Genomic DNA, 24,186 nt, shown 5'->3' with positions numbered 1-24,186 from the left:
ACCACAATGGGCTTGGTTCTGGTTCTTGGTTCTGGGTGATTGAGCAGCTATCGGAAATTCAGCCTTGCCGCAATCCACTTCCCCGTGGACCTAAGCACTATCCCACTGAGCTATCTCAGCCGCTAACAAACTCATTCAAGCTTCTTCATGTAACAAGGAAAAGTTCAGAGATCTCTGAATGAGAAGGCGTAGTAGGGGCACACACGTTTGATGTTTGATGCTTTCCTTGCTGGACTTTCGCTAAACTGTGCTCTTAACTAGGCCTTGACCGGTGTGCACATGAACTCCCCCATAAAGGCTGAAATCGTCCTCAGCACCACAGCAGCCCCATATTGCGTGTCAACGCACAAGATATTTTTATCATTTTACTCTCCTAGTATCTTTTTTATCCTTGCACTTGCACTTGAGTTGCATCTATTCAGGTCTCACAGCCTGAAGCCCATTCCAGATTTCTACCCAGCAGGCTCACCTCCTTTCTCCTTTTTTCAGGGGCAGGCCTGGGCTCAAGCGCCACACTCCATTAGAAACGCCGAGCTTCCAATCCAAACCGGGAGGCCTTCCTCGAGCCGCGCACCCGGTCTCAGCGGACCCAATCTCGGCCCCGTCCCTGCCCGTCCTGGCCGTGGGAAAGCACACTCAGCACAGGGAGGATCCAGAGGACGCTGATAGGCAAAACCAAACGCCGAAACTCTGAGTGCCAGCACGGCAGCACTCCAGCCTTCAGGTGAGGAAGCTCACCGGTCTTCAGACTCCATTGCGGAGGGAGGGGCGGCGGCAGTCACCTGCAGCTCCACGGAGGTGTGGTTCTCCGTCATACCACCGGCCTTGCAAGAATATTCAAATGCAAAGTATGTGACATTATACATACATATCTATCTATCTGTCTATCTCTCTATATATATGTATGTATATATACATATATTCACTGAAAAAAACATAGGTTTTAGGGGGGTTATAGTTAGTTGGACATTTCACTCATACAGTGGTCAGTGACATCACTCATGACATCACTGATGACATCTCAAATGACATCACTGATGACACCATCCTTGTGATAGAGTGTCAGACCTCCTCTCACCCTAATATAACCTTTGATACACACACTCAAAAATACAAACTAACATTTTCAAAACAATGGACATACCAATACCAGTTATAACACACCTATTCAGTAATTCCAAGATCTACACACACATCCACTCATTCACCAACAGTCCCTATACAGTCACTCATACATGTACTCACTCATCATATGTACTCATACACGTATACATCCTGTTACACACCACCACTCATCCATAGAGTTACTCACACACATAGTCACGCATGCAAACAAAGTACCAAACATCCATTTACTTGCATATACAGTTATACACACACTACCACACTTACTTCTACAGAAACTTACACATTCTTACTCTCTTAAACAATCACTTATAGAAACACCTACTTATTTGTACAGGAACTCTTCCAATCTCTCACTCTCACATATACTCACGTATATACACCAATACTCACATATACTAGTTTAAAACATATGTAGTTACTCATAAGAACACTTTTTAGGTAATTCACTCACTAACATACCCATACACACACTCATCCACCTATACAGTCCTGCACACATGCTGTCTTCAACACATACAAACAGTGAGTCACTCATTCATGCATCTATGCACTAAGTAATACCCCCACCGAACCATACAGACACTCAGACACTCATACTGATACTCAAAACACCAACTAATAACCCATATAGACACTCATGTAGCTACTCACCAACCCATGCAGCCACTTATACACAAAGTGAGAGACTGATACAGATATTTACATATTTAAACATTACTCACTAACCCATGTATTCACTAAGATACACTTAATCAGTCAGTTATACAATCAATTTTACAACAAAAAAAAATCATCCACTTAGACACTTATATACCCATTTATTCTTCCATCGACCTTGAGATATACATATATAAAACATATTTAATTTTCAGAAAAACACACATTCACTGGATGATGTCATCAGTGATGTCATCAGTGATGTCATCAGTGATGTCATCAGTGATATCACTGACCATGTCATGAGTGATGTAATATGTGACATCAGCAGCAGTGCATTGTGGGCGCGCGAGTTATAGTTAGCTGAACTAACTATAACGGGGGAATTTCTATGGTTTTGTACGAGTGAAATGTCCAACTAACTATAACGCCCCTGAAACCTATGGTTTTTTCAGTGAATTTCTAAGGTTTTTTAAATGCTAATTTCTAACTATAACATGCCTGAAACCTACGGTTTTTTCAGTGAATATATATATATACTGTTTGCCTCGGTGGCACAGAAAAAATGGGTGGAACGGACGTCAGCACGCCGACGAGGTCCTCTTATGGCTCCGATGACGTCATATGGTGTCGCGAGCTGAGCCGTGCTATAATGACGTCCTCATCGATGTGGGAGAGCTAGGAAAGAATTTCCGTGGAATGCTGATGCAGGGGATATTCACCTAAGTGTTCAGGCTAGTCCTTTGGGAGCAACTGTTTATGTTGCCACTCCAGAAACCAAAACCAGTGATCCGAGGGCAGAGGCCCTGCAGATGGCACATGAGGTGGGGTGCCCAGTCGTGTGCACCGGCGGGGCAGCGAAGTGACAAGCACCACAACCCACAAAAAAGGTAACAAGGGCACTGAATAACACAGGTTCTTCTCTTTGTATCTGGCAGGAACAAAAAGTTAAAATGCCCTAGTACCAAAATGTAGAATTAGTGCTACAACGGTCTTCAAGAATACCTGCGATGCCACTTCTGCCTCCCGTACCCTGGAGGCGGCACATGGGTCATGCGGTACGGTCATACTGCGGTGGGACGCACACTTGTTGACCTCTCATGGCACTGCTCCACACTTCAGGGAGGACGCTTTCCATTAGCTATGTTTTCTGATGAGGTGTCGCACCGGCCCAGTCCAACAACAGAACTCCTTTAGATCCAAACAGACTCTTCCACTTTCTCACCGGAAGTGAAACCAGGCCACGCGGACACTTTCACAATACAACAGCTGGGAATGCACTTTTCGGTAAAAAAAACACATTCCTTCCTCCTAATTAATCAAATAAATGTCTCACTGAAGAACAGGGACTAGCTTCGATCGGTAAACAGCCGTTACAGCGACTTTTTTTACTTCGCGATACTATTACAACGCATGCATTACCACGCATGCGTTGTACATCGCAAAGTCATTACTACACATTTTTTTAGAACGCATAGTCATTTACCACGCATGCCTTTACAACAAATTTTGTTGTAAAGGTATGTATGGTAAATGACCATGCGTTCTAAAAAACATGTAGATGATCCACGTTGTTGTAAGGAAACAGAAGGCTATTCCGTTTCCTCACAACGATGTGCACCGCCCCTCAGAGACGACGTGAAGCAGGAACCACGAGGAGAGAGGAACCATGAGGAGTGAGAGGTAAGGGAAGATTGGGCATGGGGTGTTTTTTTTTCTAGGGTTTAGGGTAGTGCAGTGGTGTTTGGGTAGTGTAGGGGGTCGTGCTGGGGGTAGTATTTTAGGGTTTAGGGTACTGCAGTGGTGTTTGGGTAGTGTAGGGGTCGTGCTGGGGTAGTGTTTTAGGGTTTAGGGTAGTGCAGTAGTGTAGGGGGTCATGCTGGGGGTAGTGTTTTAGGGTATAGGGTAGTGTAGTTGTGTATGGGTAGTGTAGGGAGTCGTGCTGGGGGTAGTGTTTTAGGGTTTAGGGTAGTGCAGTGGTATTTGAGTAGTGTAGGGGGTCATGCTGGTGGTAGTGTTTTAGGGTTTAGGGGAGTGCAGTGGTATTTGTGTAGTGTAGGGTGTCGTGCTGGGGTAGTGTTTAATGGTTTAGGGTAGTACAGTGGTGTTTGGGTAGTGTAGGGGACCGTGAGGGTTTAGGGTAGTGCAGTAGTGTTTGTGTAGTGTAGGCTGTTGTGCTGGGGTAGTGTTTTAGGGTTTAGGGCAGTGCAGTGGTGTATGGGTAGTGTAGGGGGTCTTGCTGGGGTAGTGTAGTAGGGTTTAGGGTAGTGCAGTGGTGTTTGAGTAGTATAGGGGGTCATGCTGGTGGTAGTGTTTAGGGTTTAGGGTAGTGCAGTGGTATTTGTGTAGTGTAGGGGGTCGTGCTGGGGTAGTGTTTTAGGGTTTAGGGTAGCACAGTGGTGTTTGTGTAGTGTAGGGGGTAGTGCTGGGGTAGTGTTTTAGGGTTTATGGTACTGCAGTGGTGTTTGTGTAGTGAAGGGGTAGTGTTTTAGGGTTTAGGGTAGTTCAGTGGTGTTTGTGTACTGTAGGGGGTCCTGCTGAGTTCTAGTGCTTTAGGGTTTAGGGTAGTGCAGTGGTGTTTGTGTAGTGTAGGGGGTCGTGTTTTATGGTTTAGGGTCGTGCAGTGGTGTTTGTGTAGTGAAGGGGGTCGTGCTGGGGGTAGTGTTTTAGGGTTTAGGGTAGTGCAGTTGTGTTTAGGTAGTGAAGGGGGATTGTGCTGGGGGTACTGTTTTAGGGTTTAGGGTAGTGCAGTGGTGTTTGTGTAGTGTAGGGGGTCGTGCTGGGGTAGTGTTTTAGGGTTTAAGGCAGTGCAGTGGTGTTTGTGTAGTGAAGGGGGTCATGCTGGGGTTAGTGTTTTAGGGTTTAGGGTAGTGCAGTGGTGTTTGTGTAGTGTAGGGAGTCATGCTGTTGGTAGTGTTTTAGGGTTTAGGGTAGTGCAGTGGTTTTTGGGTAGTAGAGGGGGTAGTGTTTTAGGGTTTAGGGTAGTGCGCCCAACTAGCCACTGTATCCATGGACAAAGGGGATCCTGACTCTTTTGAACGCTCCACCAATTGAATAATTTGGGTCAAGGGTTCTACCACGTCCAAGACCTATCAATTCCTGTCTTGGGATCCCTCATATACTTGGAGAAAAAGGTCAATAGTTTCTCATCAATTTCAGGCGTGTGTGCCACCTTCCCCTTCAATGAGTGCCTGGGGCATTCTCCCCTCATCCTATTCCTGACCTCCCTTTCAAGAGGTTGATGGATTTTCCCCACCACATACTCTGCCACTTTGGTGTCAGGGGTCCACTCTGCCGACCTAGGATGGTAAATTTTGGTAGTCTCGAACATGTCCGAGTGGACCCCGTCCCCAACCCGGGACTGAGAGGAGTGGGACTCTGGATGCCAGGGACACCCCGAGTCCTTATCCTCATCAGAGGAGAAATCGTCCTCTGATACACCCTCTCCATCTAAGGGAAGCCCGCTGTCGGGGTCTACAATAGTGGTGACAGCATCGCAATTTTCTCTGGAGGCATCCTCCTCCCGGCAGGGTGCATGTTTTAGCGTTTGCGCATTCTTGAGGAAGGTCTCCGTAAGTTTATCAAATCCTTCCAAGTGCCCCGGGTTATGCTTAACGGCCCTTTTATTCCCCATCTGGGAGCTACTGGGACCCGCTACCATCAGATCTGGGTCACCCCAGGGATGCTTTTCGCCAGCTTATCAACCTGATCCCTAAGAGGAGCCAGCGCCCTAGAAATAGCCTGAGAGAGGGCTTGGTCCACTGCTGGAGGGAGAAGTTGGGGGGCCATTCCTCCTCCACTTCCTGGTAGGAGGAGTAAAAATGGTCTTCTGGAGAAGACATGATAGCAGAGGGTGTGAGCACAGAACAAATGCCCTTGAAATCCTTAAGACAGCCCCCTCGCCGGTTCTCCAACAGCTGTGCTTTCCCCGAAGCTGTTATAAGAATAGACTGAGGCACAATACCAATTACCACCACCAGGTGACGCTGGTCACTAATGTGGCCGTGTGGGGAAATCACCGCATAGCGGTGTCAAAATTAGGCGAGGGTTGGTCGGAAATCAAGCAGACACTAAAGAAGTGACTGATTCCCAAACGCGCGTAAAGACCAGTGGGAGCGCTCGATGGAGCTGCCTCGCTCGGACCAGACGCGCCTGACAGGATCTCACCACGCGCAGAGTGCACAGCGGGAGAAACTGCGAGGGGGAGAACGCTCTCGGGCAAGAGCCTGCTGCGCAGGGAATATGTAACAATACCTAGGCAATAATGCTAATAACGTGCACAAGAAACTGCAATACAAGCAGCAACAACGTCAGATTAAGCCAAGAATGTAAGGAATGCACTTAACTGACGAGCAGTGAAGAAAGAGGAAGCGGAAGGGACTTCACAATATTATATACGATGGACTGTGATATGATTGGACTATAGTTGCCTTAGAGACTACCCCCTAATGGTTCATGGGTAGTGTAGTCTTTTGTTTAATGATTGTTGTGTTACGTTTTCTTTGAACTGCTATGCAAATAAAGTGAGGAAAGATATGCATAATCCTTGCCTCCGTCCTGCCATAGAATTCATTAAACTTTATTCGATCTGATTTAGAAACATTGATCATAAGAGTGTACATAAAAACAGTAAATCCTCTTTCCTAGTACAATACAGTGAGAATTAATTGAAACAAGTAGGCAAAATAAAAATGGGAGTTACAAAGCCCGGTTCAGAGCAACTTCAGGTTAACAGAATCGTAAAGTTCAATGTTTTGCAAGATCAATCACATTTACTTCGTGCAAAATACGCAATAAGGGGTCCCAGTAAGATGTAACGCTCCAATACCTGACCAGTCTGCACTATATAAAACTTCAGAAAAAATAAAAATAAAAAGCGTTTTGCACAATTCTGTCAGTGGGCTATATGAGGGCTACATCTGGGTGATATTTGTGCTACATTTGGGCTCTTTTGTCTCTGGTGGCCATCTTGGGAGACTTATTTGTTATGAAGTTTCCTAATTTCCTCATTTACTGCAGTCTCCTCAGTAGGAAATGCTTTCAGTTTTTTACTTTGATTCCATCAAGAAGGCATTCAGATGTGTCACACATTTGCCATACATTCAGAATGTTAGCACTCTAGTTGTTCATTAGATCACTGTAGTAAAGCTACTGCTCACCAGGGAGTTAACTGGAAGTCTACTGCTGGTATTGAAAGTGATTGTTTCAGTCTGCATGTCAGAATTTTCTAATGAAATAGAAGAGGATTTGAGATCTCACTTAAAACATGAAACATGCCCTAAATTTTCTTTCTGCAGCACTAACCATAATTTCTATGGCAAAATGAACCCCCTCATGTTGTTCCTTTTTAAATTAAATGTTTTAAGTGTTAGCAGTCTATTCCAATCAAGATGACTTCGGGTGTGCCATACTTTTGTCATAAGTAAGGCTGTTAGCGCTCTAGTTGTTCTTTAGAACACTCTGGGAAGCTGCAGTAGAACACAAAGACATCAACTGACAGGCTGGCTGCTCCTGTTGAAATATAACAGGAAGATATTTTAGATCACACTTGAAATGTCCTAATTTTTCTTTCTACAGCACTAACCATAATTTCTATGACAAAATGAACCCCATCATTTTGTTCCTTTTTAAATGAAATGTTTTAAGTGTTACCAGTTTATTCCAATCAAGATGGCTTCAGGTGTGCCATACTTTTGTCATAAGTAAGGCTGTTAGCGCTCTAGTTGTTCTTTAGAACACTCTGGGAAGCTGCAGTAGAACACAAAGGAATCAACTGACAGTCTCTGCCCTTGTTGGATGTACATGATTTACTGAGAATGACAGACTTCATTCTCACATGACTGAGAAAGATAATGTGAATTTACAGAAAATATGCTCTCATTTTAGCTTCAGTTTTCTCTCAAACATGATTCATGATACCACAGCAGAAGGTTTTTCACAGGGTAAAATCACCTTAGAACACACCACAATTCCTGAAATTAGTATGGTACCATCAACAAATGAATTCTAATGTAACTAAAGTCTGTTATCACCCTTTATAGTTCTCCTTTTGGTAATCCTCAAAATCTTCGATTGACTACAATGCATTTCAATGGCGTACTATCATGTATATTGGTCCCAAGATGGCTGCCAGCAATTCCAGGATGAAGTGCCCAGATATTGAAACTTTTTCTTTTTCTAATTTCTCATGAACTACTGAACGGATTTACACCATTTAACAAAAAGGGATCTTTCTGAGCCAAGGGCTACCTTTTCACCAAATTTGGTGTAATTCCGTTCAGCAGTTCGGGCTGCAGCCGTGTCTAAATTTTCCTATGGGAATTAACATGGAGAAAACACATTTTGGGACCCTCCCTTTTTTCATGGCCCCCGCTTGCCGAATCACCCCGAAACGTTCAAGATAGGAGCTGACCGGAGCGCCCTACAAGTTTTGGAAATTTCACGAAGATTCGTCAACCGACGCCAAAGTTATTGGGAAAAGAATGTTACGATTTTCCTATGGATAATAGGTCCTAACTATAACTACCTACTCTCGACCGTCAGTAGGTAATATGTATATATATATGTGCTACATATATGATATATATATATGATATATATATATATACATTATATATATATATATATAGATATATATAGATATAGATATATTTCCAGATTATACCTGAAGTACCAGGCAATTCTATGAAGAGTTTAGGAGAAAACTCAGCACTCAAAGATATACAGCTAAAGTACATAGTATTTGACCGGGTAATTGATAAAGTGCAGGCCTTGTTCTTTGCCTCGCCACAAGACACTTTGGGCTGGACGAAAAAAAGGAAAGCTGCAGGCAGAGAAATAGTCAGTTATAATTTTGGAAACTCACAAGCAAATCTGAGACCTACCTAAAATGGAAGAAGGCTGGTCAACTTAACTGGAGCAAAAATACAGAAAATGCAAGCAGGAAAAAAAAGACAACAGAAAAGAAAGAAAACAACAGTATGAAAGAGATTATTGAAGAAGCAGTCATGGAATGAGTATTGCTTACATTGTGGGTGATCTTGGATCCTGGCAAAAGATGAAAAGAGGATGAACAAAAATATTCTTTGTTGAGAACTGAATCAGTGTGATAGTGGGTAGTAAGTCAACATTTGGGCAATGAGGCAAATAACTGCCTGAAGCAGATATTGAGATAACTATACAATTCATGCCAGAATGGGCAATGAATATGTAGTGTGATATCAGTAAACAACATCTCTTCTATTTGGGTTTGGGATCAGAATTACCAAATTGTATTAAAATTTGAAGATTAAAGAAGAAAGGTAGCAGCTATGAAGGATCATCATTAATATATCTTAATCCGATGAATGGATATATCTGGGGCAGTGGATTATGTTGATCTTTATTAACCGAACAGGGGAATGCAAGAGTCTGCAATTGAAGATTGTCTAAACGTGCACAGCAATTTATGATAATTTGTCATAAGGGATATGTTTCTATGGAAATTGATCTGTATTATGATGGAATGTTAATGGTATAGCAAACACAATCAAAAGTCAAAGTATAAATGCATATCTGAAGAGGAAGAAGATTAGTTTCTGCTCTTGGAGGAGACCATTTAAGTGAGGGAGAACGTTTAAAATGTGCCTGGAAATAGGAAGTGCAGATTCTAAGGTCATATTAAATTTGATTTATGCATCCGTCCTTTATAAGATGACGTAAACATATAATGATAGGGTGGACAATCTGATGTATATACTGGGGGAGACAATGCCCAAGAAAATACTAATATTACATGCACATATTACAAAATGAAGGTGGAACATTAGACTGAGAGCTTGAAAACAACATATATATTTTGTTAACACACACCTTTTATTTGGTGGGAGGGCATAATTATGCATTAAATAAGGTTAAATACAGACGTGAAGAACAAGCTAGTTGTTGGGAAAGTCTTATAAGTATTTTTGGAGTTGATGGGGAAAAATGATAGAGCAGAGGTGTGGAGGGGTCATCGTTTGGATGAAAGAGGTTACTTTCATTACAGCAGAGTGCATGATGCATAATCTTGGAAAGACTTAAGGCCTGATTTAGATCTAGGCAGATGGGTCACTCCATCACAATGGTGACAGATATCCCGAAATATAAATCCCATAGGATATATTGGGATTTTATACTTCTGTGGGCGGGATGTCCGTCACTGTTGTGACGGAGTAACCGGTCAGTCAAGAACTGAATCAGGCCCCTAATGTTTACATGGAAAAATGTGCAAACTCTTGCTGCTGGCTATCACTGTGAAATTATGATACAGTAGACAGAAAGGACTGACAAGACACCTTCACACAGTTGTGTTACAAGATGCAGCTTTTAGGGATGAGGCCCGAATGAATATCACTGATTATTTTAGGCTAAAAATGGGATCTGCTGATTGCAACCTTAGTTTTCAGGAGGTCTTTATAGAGATATGGAACCCATGTAGACGGCATGAAAATCACTGCAAAATTGGGAAATGTAATTAGAGGGACAAACAGATGCAGACTTAACAGTGGGTTTGGGGAAGCCAAACGTGAGCAAACCACAGCCCTTAATCAACTCGGGAAGAAGGACCACTCTAAATAGTTGAAGAGGCAGAAATAATAAAGAAAAAAAGCCAGGATGGATGCTGAAATGGCTGGCTGCACAAAATAGGACGCATGTGGACATATAATGTGTTAATGAGTTCTATAGATATTATAAGTAGCATCCAAACAAATTAGAGTTCACTAAGAACAGGTTAAAGATTTGTTTGGTGAAACAGTAACTCTAAGATTACAGACTGATAATGGAGACCCATTAGATAAATGATTTGATGAGGCAGATATTTTGTGGATGGATAAGAAAATGGCAATGTGAAAGGTGCTAGAAGATAAGGTTTCACTTGAATTCTACAGAGGACATTTATTGCAGACAGGTCTCCTGCCTGAATCATTATATGCAACAGATATTGGTGCTCAGCAAACAAGTTAAAGATAAAAAATATTGTAATACATAATGTCCTTGCTCCATGTTGAATGTAAACATTAAACTGTTTGGCTAAATTCAGGTGGAATTATTTTTAAATAGTAGTAAAAGTGTTTCATGAAGACTTAGCAGGGCTTATAGTTGGTAGAAAGATGTAAAAATTGCAATGGCTTGGACTCACCGTAGATTTCGCCACTGGAAATCAAGAGAACCATGGTGTGTTTAGCTTAGATCCTGTAAAGGCATTCTGTAGATGCAATATATGATGACATACTGGAGCAAATAAGTATGATGTTTTACTTTTGGAGTGACAAATGCAAAACAACAGTTGATGGACAGAATGCAGAACAATGTCATACATTCACCCCAGTACAGAGATCTGGGCCTAAATCCATCGTTTTTTTGCTCACCATGCCATTCCAGTTTGAACCCAGCCATATGCAAATCAGTCTTGACCCTGTGCCTCATGGGAACAGTCCAGCCCGAGCTGCCAAGCCAGGTCCTACCTGGACTGGAAACAAGCATCCTAGGACCGGTTTCGGGGTTTCACCCCTCTTCAGCCAGGATAGCTTGATTCCAGTGGCATGGAGAGCACGGGACTCACGTCTGAGCATACCCGTCCCACTCGGGGTGACAAATGCAAAACAACAGTTGATGGACATAATGCAGAACAATGTCATACATTCACCCCAGTACAGAGATCTGGGCCTAAATCCATCGTTTTTTTGCTCACCATGCCATTCCAGTTTGAACCCAGCCATATGCAAATCAGTCTTGACCCTGTGCCTCATGGGAACAGTCCAGCCTGAACTGCCAAGCCAGGTCCTCCCTGGACTGGAAACAAGCATCCTAGGACCGGTTTTGGGGTTTCACCCCTCTTCAGCCAGGATAGCTTGATTCCAGTGGCATGGAGAGCACGGGACTCACGTCTGAGCATACCCGTCCCACTCGGGGTGACAAATGCAAAACAACAGTTGATGGACAGAATGCAGAACAATGTCATACATTCACCCCAGTACAGAGATCTGGGCCTAAATCCATCGTTTTTTTGCTCACCATGCCATTCCAGTTTGAACCCAGCCATATGCAAATCAGTCTTGACCCTGTGCCTCATGGGAACAGTCCAGCCCGAACTGCCAAGCCAGGTCCTCCCTGGACTGGAAACAAGCATCCTAGGACCGGTTTCGGGGTTTCACCCCTCTTCAGCCAGGATAGCTTGATTCCAGTGGCATGGAGAGCACGGGACTCACGTCTGAGCATACCCGTCCCACTCGGAGTGACAAATGCAAAACAACAGTTGATGGACAGAATGCAGAACAATGTCATACATTCACCCCAGTACAGAGATCTGGGCCTAAATCCATCGTTTTTTTGCTTACCATGCCATTCCAGTTTGAACCCAGCCATATGCAAATCAGTCTTGACCCTGTGCCTCATGGGAACAGTCCAGCCCGAACTGCCAAGCCAGGTCCTCCCTGGACTGGAAACAAGCATCCTAGGACCGGTTTCGGGGTTTCACCCCTCTTCAGCCAGGATAGCTTGATTCCAGTGGCATGGAGAGCACGGGACTCACGTCTGAGCATACCCGCGCCACTCGGGGTGACAAATGCAAAACAACAGTTGATGGACAGAATGCAGAACAATGTCATACATTCACCCCAGTACAGAGATCTGGGCCTAAATCCATCGTTTTTTTGCTCACCATGCCATTCCAGTTTGAACCCAGCCATATGCAAATCGGTCTTGACCCTGTGCCTCATGGGAACAGTCCAGCCCGAACTGCCAAGCCAGGTCCTCCCTGGACTGGAAACAAGCATCCTAGGACCGGTTTCGGGGTTTCACCCCTCTTCAGCCAGGATAGCTTGATTCCAGTGGCAAGGAGAGCACAGGACTCACGTCTGAGCATACCCGTCCCACTCGGGGTGACAAATGCAAAACAACAGTTGATGGACAGAATGCAGAACAATGTCATACATTCACCCCAGTACGTCCATCACCACCCCCTTTTGTACCGCTTTGTTCGCCATAGGTTGGCAGGGTATGCTCAGACGAGAGTCCCTTGCTCACTTTGCCACTGGATTCAAGCAAACCTGGCTGAAGACGGCTGAAATGCCAGAAACCGGTCCTAGGAAGCTTGTATCCGGTCCAGGGAAGGCATGGCTTGGCAGTTCGGGCTGGACTGTTCCCATGAGGCACAGGGTCAGACTGATTTGTATATGGCCATGTCTGAACTGGGGTGGCAGAGTGGGCTAAAAAACGGTGATGGATCAAACCCAGATCTGTTGACTGGGTGTGAGTATTTGATTGGTTCTGATGCTCCGTCCATCACCACCCCCTTTTGTACCGCTTTGTTCGCCATAAGTTGGCAGGGTATGCTCAGACGTGAGTCCCTTGCTCACTTTGCCACTGGATTCAAGCAAGCCTGGCTGAAGACGGCTGAAATCCCAGAAACCGGTCCTAGGAAGCTTGTATCCGGTCCAGGGAAGGCATGGCTTGGCAGTTCGGGCTGGACTGTTCCCATGAGGCACAGGGTCAGACTGATTTGTATATGGCCATGTCTGAACTGGGGTGGCAGAGTGGGCTAAAAAACGGTGATGGATCAAACCCAGATCTGTTGACTGGGTGTGAGTATTTGATTGGTTCTGATGCTCCGTCCATCACCACCCCCTTTTGTACTGCTTTGTTCGCCATAAGTTGGCAGGGTATGCTCAGGCGTGAGTCCCTTGCTCACTTTGCCACTGGATTCAAGCAAGCCTGGCTGAAGACGGCTGAAATGCCAGAAACCGGTCCTAGGAAGCTTGTATCCGGTCCAGGGAAGGCATGGCTTGGCAGTTCGGGCTGGACTGTTCCCATGAGGCACAGGGTCAGACTGATTTGTATATGGCCATGTCTGAACTGGGGTGGCAGAGTGGGCTAAAAAACGGTGATGGATCAAACCCAGATCTGTTGACTGGGTGTGAGTATTTGATTGGTTCTGATGCTCCGTCCATCACCACCCCTTTTGTACCGCTTTGTTCGCCATAAGTTGGCAGGGTATGCTCAGACGTGAGTCCCTTGCTCACTTTGCCACTGGATTCAAGCAAGCCTGGCTGAAGACGGCTGAAATGCCAGAAACCGGTCCTAGGAAGCTTGTATCCGTTCCAGGGAAGGCATGGCTTGGCAGTTCGGGCTGGACTGTTCCCATGAGGCACAGGGTCAGACTGATTTGTATATGGCCATGTCTGAACTGGGGTGGCAGAGTGGGCTAAAAAACGGTGATGGATCAAACCCAGATCTGTTGACTGGGTGTGAGTATTTGATTGGTTCTGATGCTCAGTCGATCACCACCCCCTTTTGTACCGCTTTGTTGGCCATAAGTTGGCAGGGTATGCTCAGACGTAAGTCCCTTGCTCACTTTGCCACTGGATTCAAGCAAGCCTGGCTGAAGACGGCTGAAATGCCAGAAACCGGTCCTAGGAAGCTTGTATCCGGTCCAGGGAAGGCATGGCTTGGCAGTTCGGGCTGGACTGTTCCCATGAGGCACAGGGTCAGACTGATTTGTATATGGCCATGTCTGAACTGGGGTGGCAGAGTGGGCTAAAAAACGGTGATGGATCAAACCCAGATCTGTTGACTGGGTGTGAGTATCTGATTGGTTCTGATGCTCCGTCCATCACCACCCCCTTTTGTACCGCTTTGTTCGCCATAAGTTGGCAGGGTATGCTCAGACGTGAGTCCCTTGCTCACTTTGCCACTGGATTCAAGCAAGCCTGGCTGAAGACGGCTGAAATGCCAGAAACCGGTCCTAGGAAGCTTGTATCCGGTCCAGGGAAGGCATGGCTTGGCAGTTCGGGCTGGACTGTTCCCATGAGGCACAGGGTCAGACTGATTTGTATATGGCCATGTCTGAACTGGGGTGGCAGAGTGGGCTAAAAAACGGTGATGGATCAAACCCAGATCTGTTGACTGGGTGTGAGTATTTGATTGGTTTTGATGCTCCGTCCATCACCACCCCCTTTTGTACCGCTTTGTTCGCCATAAGTTGGCAGGGTATGCTCAGACATGAGTCCCTTGCTCACTTTGCCACTGGATTCAAGCAAGCCTGGCTGAAGACGGCTGAAATGCCAGAAACCGGTCCTACGAAGCTTGTATCCGGTCCAGGGAAGGCATGGCTTGGCAGTTCGGGCTGGACTGTTCCCATGAGGCACAGGGTCAGACTGATTTGTATATGGCCAAGTCTGAACTGGGGTGGCAGAGTGGGCTAAAAAACGGTGATGGATCAAACCCAGATCTGTTGACTGGGTGTGAGTATTTGATTGGTTCTGATGCTCCGTCCATCACCACCCCCTTTTGTACCGCTTTGTTCGCCATAAGTTGGCAGGGTATGCTCAGACGTGAGTCCCTTGCTCACTTTGCCACTGGATTCAAGCAAGCCTGGCTGAAGACGGCTGAAATGCCAGAAACCGGTCCTAGGAAGCTTGTATCCGGTCCAGGGAAGGCATGGCTTGGCAGTTCGGGCTGGACTGTTCCCATGAGGCACAGGGTTAGACTGATTTGTATATGGCCATGTCTGAACTGGGGTGGCAGAGTGGGCTAAAAAACGGTGATGGATCAAACCCAGATCTGTTGACTGGGTGTGAGTATTTGATTGGTTCTGATGCTCCGTCCATCACCACCCCCTTTTGTACCGCTTTGTTCGCCATAAGTTGGCAGGGTATGCTCAGACGTGAGTCCCTTGCTCACTTTGCCACTGGATTCAAGCAAGCCTGGCTGAAGACGGCTGAAATGCCAGAAACCGGTCCTAGGAAGCTTGTATCCGGTCCAGGGAAGGCATGGCTTGGCAGTTCGGGCTGGACTGTTCCCATGAGGCACAGGGTCAGACTGATTTGTATATGGCCATGTCTGAACTGGGGTGGCAGAGTGGGCTAAAAAACGGTGATGGATCAAACCCAGATCTGTTGACTGGGTGTGAGTATTTGATTGGTTCTGATGCTCCGTCCATCACCACGCCCTTTTGTACCGCTTTGTTCGCCATAAGTTGGCAGGGTATGCTCAGACGTGAGTCCCTTGCTCACTTTGCCACTGGATTCAAGCAAGCCTGGCTGAAGACGGCTGAAATGCCAGAAACCGGTCCTAGGAAGCTTGTATCCGGTCCAGGGAAGGCATGGCTTGGCAGTTCGGGCTGGACTGTTCCCATGAGGCACAGGGTCAGACTGATTTGTATATGGTCATGTCTGAACTGGGGTGGCAGAGTGGGCTAAAAAACGGTGATGGATCAAACCCAGATCTGTTGACTGGGTGTGAGTATTTGATTGGTTCTGATGCTCCGTCCATCACCACCCCCTATTGTACCACTTTGTTCGCCATAAGTTGGCAGGGTATGCTCAGACGTGAGTCCCTTGCTCACTTTGCCACTGGATTCAAGCAAGCCTGGCTGAAGACGGCTGAAATGCCAGAAACCGGTCCTAGGAAGCTTGTATCCGGTCCAGGGAAGGCATGGCTTGGCAGTTCGGGCTGGACTGTTCCCATGAGGCACAGGGTCAGACTGATTTGTATATGGCCATGTCTGAACTGGGGTGGCAGAGTGGGCTAAAAAACGGTGATGGATCAAACCCAGATCTGTTGACTGGGTGTGAGTATTTGATTGGTTCTGATGCTCCGTCCATCACCACCCCCTTTTGTACCGCTTTGTTCGCCATAAGTTGGCAGGGTATGCTCAGACGTGAGTCCCTTGCTCACTTTGCCACTGGATTCAAGCAAGCCTGGCTGAAGACGGCTGAAATGCCAGAAACCGGTCCTAGGAAGCTTGTATCCGGTCCAGGGAAGGCATGGCTTGGCAGTTCGGGCTGGACTGTTCCCATGAGGCACAGGGTCAGACTGATTTGTATATGGTCATGTCTGAACTGGGGTGGCAGAGTGGGCTAAAAAACGGTGATGGATCAAACCCAGATCTGTTGACTGGGTGTGAGTATTTGATTGGTTCTGATGCTCCGTCCATCACCACCCCCTATTGTACCGCTTTGTTCGCCATAAGTTGGCAGGGTATGCTCAGACGTGAGTCCCTTGCTCACTTTGCCACTGGATTCAAGCAAGCCTGGCTGAAGACGGCTGAAATGCCAGAAACCGGTCCTAGGAAGCTTGTATCCGGTCCAGGGAAGGCATGGCTTGGCAGTTCGGGCTGGACTGTTCCCATGAGGCACAGGGTCAGACTGATTTGTATATGGCCATGTCTGAACTGGGGTGGCAGAGTGGGCTAAAAAACGGTGATGGATCAAACCCAGATCTGTTGAATGGGTGTGAGTATTTGATTGGTTCTGATGCTCCGTCCATCACCACCTCCTTTTGTACCACTTTGTTCGCCATAAGTTGGCAGGGTATGCTCAGACGTGAGTCCCTTGCTCACTTTGCCACTGGATTCAAGCAAGCCTGGCTGAAGACGGCTGAAATGCCAGAAACCAGTCCTAGGAAGCTTGTATCCGTTCCAGGGAAGGCATGGCTTGGCAGTTCGGGCTGGACTGTTCCCATGAGGCACAGGGTCAGACTGATTTGTATATGGCCATGTCTGAACTGGGGTGGCAGAGTGGGCTAAAAAACGGTTATGGATCAAACCCAGATCTGTTGACTGGGTGTGAGTATTTGATTGGTTCTGATGCTCCGTCCATCACCACCCCCTTTTGTACCGCTTTGTTCGCCATAAGTTGGCAGGGTATGCTCAGACGTGAGTCCCTTGCTCACTTTGCCACTGGATTCAAGCAAGCCTGGCTGAAGACGGCTGAAATGCCAGAAACCGGTCCTAGGAAGCTTGTATCCGGTCCAGGGAAGGCATGGCTTGGCAGTTCGGGCTGGACTGTTCCCATGAGGCACAGGGTCAGACTGATTTGTATATGGCCATGTCTGAACTGGGGTGGCAGAGTGGGCAAAAACCCGTGATGGATCAAACCCAGATCTGTTGACTGGGTGTGAGTATTTGATTGGTTCTGATGCTCCGTCCATCACCACCCCCTTTTGTACCGCTTTGTTCGCCATAAGTTGGCAGGGTATGCTCAGACATGAGTCCCTTGCTCACTTTGCCACTGGATTCAAGCAAGCCTGGCTGAAGACGGCTGAAATGCCAGAAACCGGTCCTAGGAAGCTTGTATCCGGTCCAGGGAAGGCATGGCTTGGCAGTTCGGGCTGGACTGTTCCCATGAGGCACAGGGTCAGACTGATTTGTATATGGCCATGTCTGAACTGGGGTGGCAGAGTGGGCTAAAAAACGGTGATGGATCAAACCCAGATCTGTTGACTGGGTGTGAGTATTTGATTGGTTCTGATGCTCCGTCCATCACCACCCCCTTTTGTACCACTTTGTTCGCCATAAGTTGGCAGGGTATGCTCAGACGTGAGTCCCTTGCTCACTTTGCCACTGGATTCAAGCAAGCCTGGCTGAAGACGGCTGAAATGCCAGAAACCGGTCCTAGGAAGCTTGTATCTGGTCCAGGGAAGGCATGGCTTGGCAGTTCGGGCTGGACTGTTCCCATGAGGCACAGGGTCAGACTGATTTGTATATGGCCATGTCTGAACTGGGGTGGCAGAGTGGGCTAAAAAACGGTGATGGATCAAACCCAGATCTGTTGACTGGGTGTGAGTATTTGATTGGTTCTGATGCTCCGTCCATCACCACCCCCTTTTGTACCACTTTGTTCGCCATAAGTTGGCAGGGTATGCTCAGACGTGAGTCCCTTGCTCACTTTGCCACTGGATTCAAGCAAGCCTGGCTGAAGACGGCTGAAATGCCAGAAACCGGTCCTAGGAAGCTTGTATCTGGTCCAGGGAAGGCATGGCTTGGCTGTTCGGGCTGGACTGTTCCCATGAGGCACAGGGTCAGACTTATTTGTATATGGCCATGTCTGAACTGGGGTGGCAGAGTGGGCTAAAAAATGGTGATGGATCAAACCCAGATCTGTTGACTGGGTGTGAGTATTTTTTTTTTTTTTTTTTTTTTTGAAAATTTTATTGAACAATAAATCAATTACAAGCATGGGCCCACAACCACCAGGGCCGGCCGCTAGATTCAGACAGGATCATACAGATGTTAAGGCAGTAGTCGACTCCCGGGGCCCAGCCCCGTACATGGCTCCGGATAGTCCTAGGGAAGCAGGATACATAGGTTTAACATAAATAACAAATAAAAACAAAAGGCGAGGCGTAAGGGCAAAAGATGTGGGTCAGGCTACATCCGTGGGACTCTACTTCAGACCTTCAAATAGCTATCAGGAGAAAGGAGTACTGATAGGTCGGGGGGGGGGGGTCACGGGAGAGGAACGTCTATATTCGGTTATTCCAAAAGTCGCAAGGAACCATCAAGGGTCAGGGGGACAAAGCAATATCGGTGTCCACTAGGGGGGGAATACAGATACCCCCACGATACGCGTTCCATTGCCCCCAGATTCTACCCCATGCCCCCGGTTTACCACGAGCCACATACACAGTCTTCTCCCTGAACATGCACCAGTCCATGTTCTCCTTCCATACGGACACGGTGGGAGGCCGCTGGGAACCCCAAAGCTGCGCTATATCTCTCTTGGCAATCATGTTCCCCAGGGCCGCCCACCGAGTCTGAGCCGCGTTATAATCATTGGGCTCCCACACATTCAGGACACAGCGACGCACCTCCGGCAGCAGCACAACCCCGGTGACTTGTCCCATGACCACGTGAACCCGGCGCCAGTATTCCGCCACCTTGCGACACTCCCAAAGGATATGGAGAAAGGTGGCTCTGAGTCCACATCCCCGCTTACAGAGCCCGTCTTCAGAAAATCCCATCGAGACCAAACGGGGACCCGTCACATACACCCGGTGGAGAATCTTGAGTTGGACCAGGCGTAGACGGGCTGGAATGGCCACTTCCTTGGGGGACGACAGTGCGGACTGCCAGTCCTCGTCGTCCAGTTCCACCCCATCCCCCGTCCACGCCTCCCGGAGGCGCACCAAGAGGTCAGCCCGATTATTGATAAGTTTTTTATAAATTAATGAGATAGTACTGTCGGGGACATGACCATCGAGTATGCGGTCCTCGAGGGGCGAAGAAGCCGGGATCTTGGTCCCCTCCCCAAAAACAGAGAGCAGGGCGTGCCGAATCTGGGCGTAGCGGAAGAACTCCCTTTCCGTAAGTTCGTATTCGCTCTGGAGCGCCGCGAATGTTTTAACCGCACCCTTAGTCCATAAGTCTCCCACTCTACTAATACCAATCGTGTCCCAACGTTCAAACCCCTTCGTTGTCCAGAGGCTTCCCAGGCGGTCGGAGGCAAACAGAGGAGTGGCACATGTTAATCGCTCACTCCAGCCCAAGGCTACATTGGCCGCCTTCCAGATCTGTACCGCAATCTTAGTAGGGCCCGTAAGGGTCCGTCCAGCCGAGTTGGAGTAAAGTGCCCTGTTATAGTTTCCGCCGGGAAGCAGGAATTTATCCATCTCATACGCCGGATTCAAGCCAGGCGCATACGTGGCATGGTTGATGGCCGATAGCTGTGAGGCCCAATAATACCTGCGAATGTCGGGAAGCGCGATGCCCCCGTCGTACCAGGGGAGAGTAAGCTTTGCCAGAGCGATACGCGCCCGTCCGTCCCACACCAGTCTTCTCTGCAGGCTCTCCACCTCCCGAAAGTAGGACACAGGAATAACATCGAAGGAGTTCTGAAGTGCATAGAGAAATCTGGGAAGGGACATCATTTTAAACAGTGCTGCCCGACCCAGCGGGGACAAGGGCAGCTTACACCACCGAGCCGTGTCCTCCCTCAGACGCAGAAGTGGAAGCAGGAGATTCTGCTCATAGCGAGCCACCGGGTCCATCGAGACGTATATTCCCAAGTATTTAAAGCCGGACAGAGATAATTGGATCGGAAGCCGAGGCGGCAAGAGAGGAGGGTCACCGGAGATAGGATAGACACAGGATTTAGACCAGTTGATCGTTAGACCCGAATTTCTCCCAAAGGAAGTCAGAACATCAAAGAGAACATCAAGCGACTGCCGCGGCGAGGTGAGATACAGGAGAATATCGTCCGCATACAACGAGACCCGATCCTCGAAGCCCGGGGCCCACCGGATCCCTCTGATCGAGGGCTCCCAGCGGAGCCATTTGGCGAGCGGCTCCAAGGCAAGAGCAAAGAGCAGAGGGGACAACGGGCACCCCTGCCTCGTACCCCTACCGAGAGCGAAGGGCCGAGAGACCCGCCCATTAACTACCACCTGAGCCATGGGTCCCGTGTAAAGAAGCTTCACCCAGCCAAGAAATCCCACCCCAAAGCCGAATTTGGTCAAGACAGCCCAGAGGAATGGCCACTCGATGGTATCAAAGGCCATCGTGGCGTCTAAAGAAACCAGCACGGCTGGTTCGGAGAGGTACTCCGCCCTGGCGAGGGCGCCGTGAAGACGCCGCAAGTTAAGAGCGGTGTTACGGTGAGGGATGAAGCCGCATTGATCCGGATGAATCAAATCGCAGATGACGCTCAACAAACGATTGGCAAGGACTTTAGCCAGGATTTTAGGCTCTGCATTTAGCAGTGAAATAGGCCTGTAGGAGGCACAGCGATCTCGTGGCTTACCGTCCTTGGGGATCACGACTATCGTAGCCAGACGCTGGTCGTCAGGAAGGGAGCCTGCCTCAAGGGACTCCTGAAACATACGACGGAGGAAGGGCGCGAGTTTATCCGGGCGCAACTTATATAATTCAATAGGCAGCCCGTTGGGACCCATCGCCTTGCCCGAACGAAGGGACCGAATCGCAGTTGCAATTTCATCTACAGACAAGGGGGCGTCCAGCTGCTCACGGTCTTCGGCGGACAGGCCGGGCAAAGCAATATCCCTAAGCAGAAGGCAAGAGTCCTCTTCATCCCTATCAGTCACCGGGGAGTACACGGCCCGGAGGTGGTCAGCGAAACATTCCACAATCTCACCAGGCTCAGTCACACACACTCCATCCGAGACACACAGCACCGGGACCACACGATTCACTCTCTCCTTCTTATCCAGCCACGCAATCAACTTTCCCGCCTTGTCCCCGGCCTCATACAATCGACCCTGCTGCTCCCTATACATCGTTTTGGCAGCGTCAGTGACAAGAGACCTGTATTCAAACTGTTTCAGGCTGAGGGCATGGAGCCCGTCCGGAGTGACACCCGTCTCCAAGGTCGACTCCAGCCCCGAAATGTCAGTCTCCAACTTCACCACTGCCTCACTCTTGAGCTTCTTAGCCACCACTATCTGGGAGAGGGCGTGTCCGCGGATTACGGTTTTAAAGGCTTCCCACAAGGACATTGCGGACGACACCGACCCCTCGTTTTCAAGGAAGTATTGGCCCATAGCCTTAACCAGGCTGTCGCGAGTCATAGGGTCTCGCAGGTACCACGGGTTAATAGGAGCAATCCGCCCTGCAGACCGCGGCTCGGTGTCAAAGAGCAGCCACAGCGGGGAATGATCGGAAATACCCCGCGCCAGGTGCCTAACCTCTCGAATCCGACCAGTCTGTGCCGCGGGCATAAGGAAATAGTCTAACCTAGAAAGACTCCCATGCGCCCCAGAGTGAAAGGTGTACTGACATTGGGTCGGATGCATTAATCTCCAACTATCCACCAGGCCGAAGGTCTCCAGCAGGCCACCAAGCCATGCCTGGGCAGCGGGGAGGGCCCTGGGTGGGTGACGATCCAGGTCACCCGAAACCACCGAATTAAAGTCCCCGCCCATAAGCAAAAGACCTTCCGGAAGTTCAAGCAGCATTCGACCCAAGTCAGCGAAGGTGGAGTTCTGGAGGCCCGGGGGGACGTAAACTGAGACCAGGGAAAGGGGCTGCCCCTCCCACCTCCCAGTCAGACACACATAGCGCCCTCTGTCATCCGAGATTACCCTAGTGATATCCAACGGAAGTGAGGATCGCAGGAGAATGCCCGCCCCCCTGGAACCAGTTGTGAAACCAGAATGGGCCACGAGGCGGTATCCCCCCCTGTTCATTGCATGACAAACATTGCCAACCAGATGCGTCTCCTGGATAAACACCACATCAGGAGTCAGACGACGCAAATACTGCAGTACTACCCCCCGTTTGATACGATCCCCCAACCCATTGACGTTCCATGACATCAGTCTCAACCCGTCCCCCCCCATCCCCTCCAATAGATCAAAGGCCCCCCAGTCAGTAGCACAGTTCCCGAATCTGGATAAAAATCAATACCTCGCTCTGCGAACAAAAAACACACAGCAAAACAACCCCTCCCTCCCCCCAACCCCCCCCCAAATCCAACTCCCCCCACCCTGCACCCCTGCGGGCCAGAAAACCCCCCCAACTTGCAGTGTGCCTGTCGCCCTACTAACCCCATTCTACGAAAAGACCCCGGAGGAGGAAAGGGACCCGTCCCCGCCCGCCCCCCACACAGGTCCTAGTGAGACAAAATGAACAAAAGAAGTAAAACCCAGCTGAACAATGCAAAATGGCAAAATCAAGGACCAAAAGTCACTCCAAAGGGGACCCGTCACCTTCGGCGCCTGCAGAGGGCCCGGGACGGTCACCTCTGTCCGGCAGCGAGTCCAGCCAGTCACTCACGGCCACAGGAGAGTCAAAAAAGGCAGTCCGATCCTCATGTTCCACTCGGAGTTTTGCAGGGTAGAGCATAGAGTACTTTAGGCCCAGTTCACGGAGACGACGCTTCACCCCCTGGAATCCCATCCGCTGTTTCTGGACAAGTTGGGTAAAGTCCGGATAAAAGTTAATGGATGAGTTCTCATGACGAACCGGGCCGTGGACCCGTGAGGCCTGCAGAATCGCATCTCGGTCTCTATAGTGGAACAGTTTGGCCACGATAGGCCTCGGGGGGGCCCCCGGCCGTGGCCGACCGCCCGGAACTCGATGGGCCCGCTCCACAGCAAAGAACTTACTTAGGCCTGCAGGGGCCAACTGTTGGAGGATGAGGTCCTCGACCAGGAGGTCAACCGGGCGGCTGTCGGAGGACTCCGGTACGCCTATGACACGGATGTTGTTGCGTCGGGCCCGTCCCTCGAAGTCCTCCAGCCGCCGGGCCATCCGATCGTTGACCGCCTTAATGTCACCAAGCGCGGCCTGCAGGTCCGACACATCCGTACCAAGGGTGGAGGTCCGCACATCGAGAGCCTGAACCCTCTCGTTAGTTTTGGAGAGATCTGCCCGAATTAGGGTGACATCAATTGCCACCGTGTCGATTTTACGGGCCAGGGCCTCGTATTGCGTGGCGATGGTTTCCCTGATGCCATCAATGGCGCCCATGATGTCCTGCAGGGAAAGCTCCGGAGAGACGGTCGTGCCACCACCGACGGCATCCGGGGGGGGGGCGGTCGCTCCAGGGGACCCTCTGCCCTGAGTGTAGCGGTCCATGTTGTTGGCCTGGACCGGTCCCCCACGGAGGGAGGCCTTAGTCTTACGCCCCTCGGGGCCCCCCT

The sequence above is a fragment of the Triturus cristatus genome, chromosome 10 (assembly GCF_964204655.1).
Source record: "Triturus cristatus chromosome 10, aTriCri1.1, whole genome shotgun sequence".
NCBI classification, from domain to species: Eukaryota; Metazoa; Chordata; class Amphibia; order Caudata; family Salamandridae; genus Triturus; species Triturus cristatus.
This window is presented reverse-complemented; position numbering follows the sequence as displayed.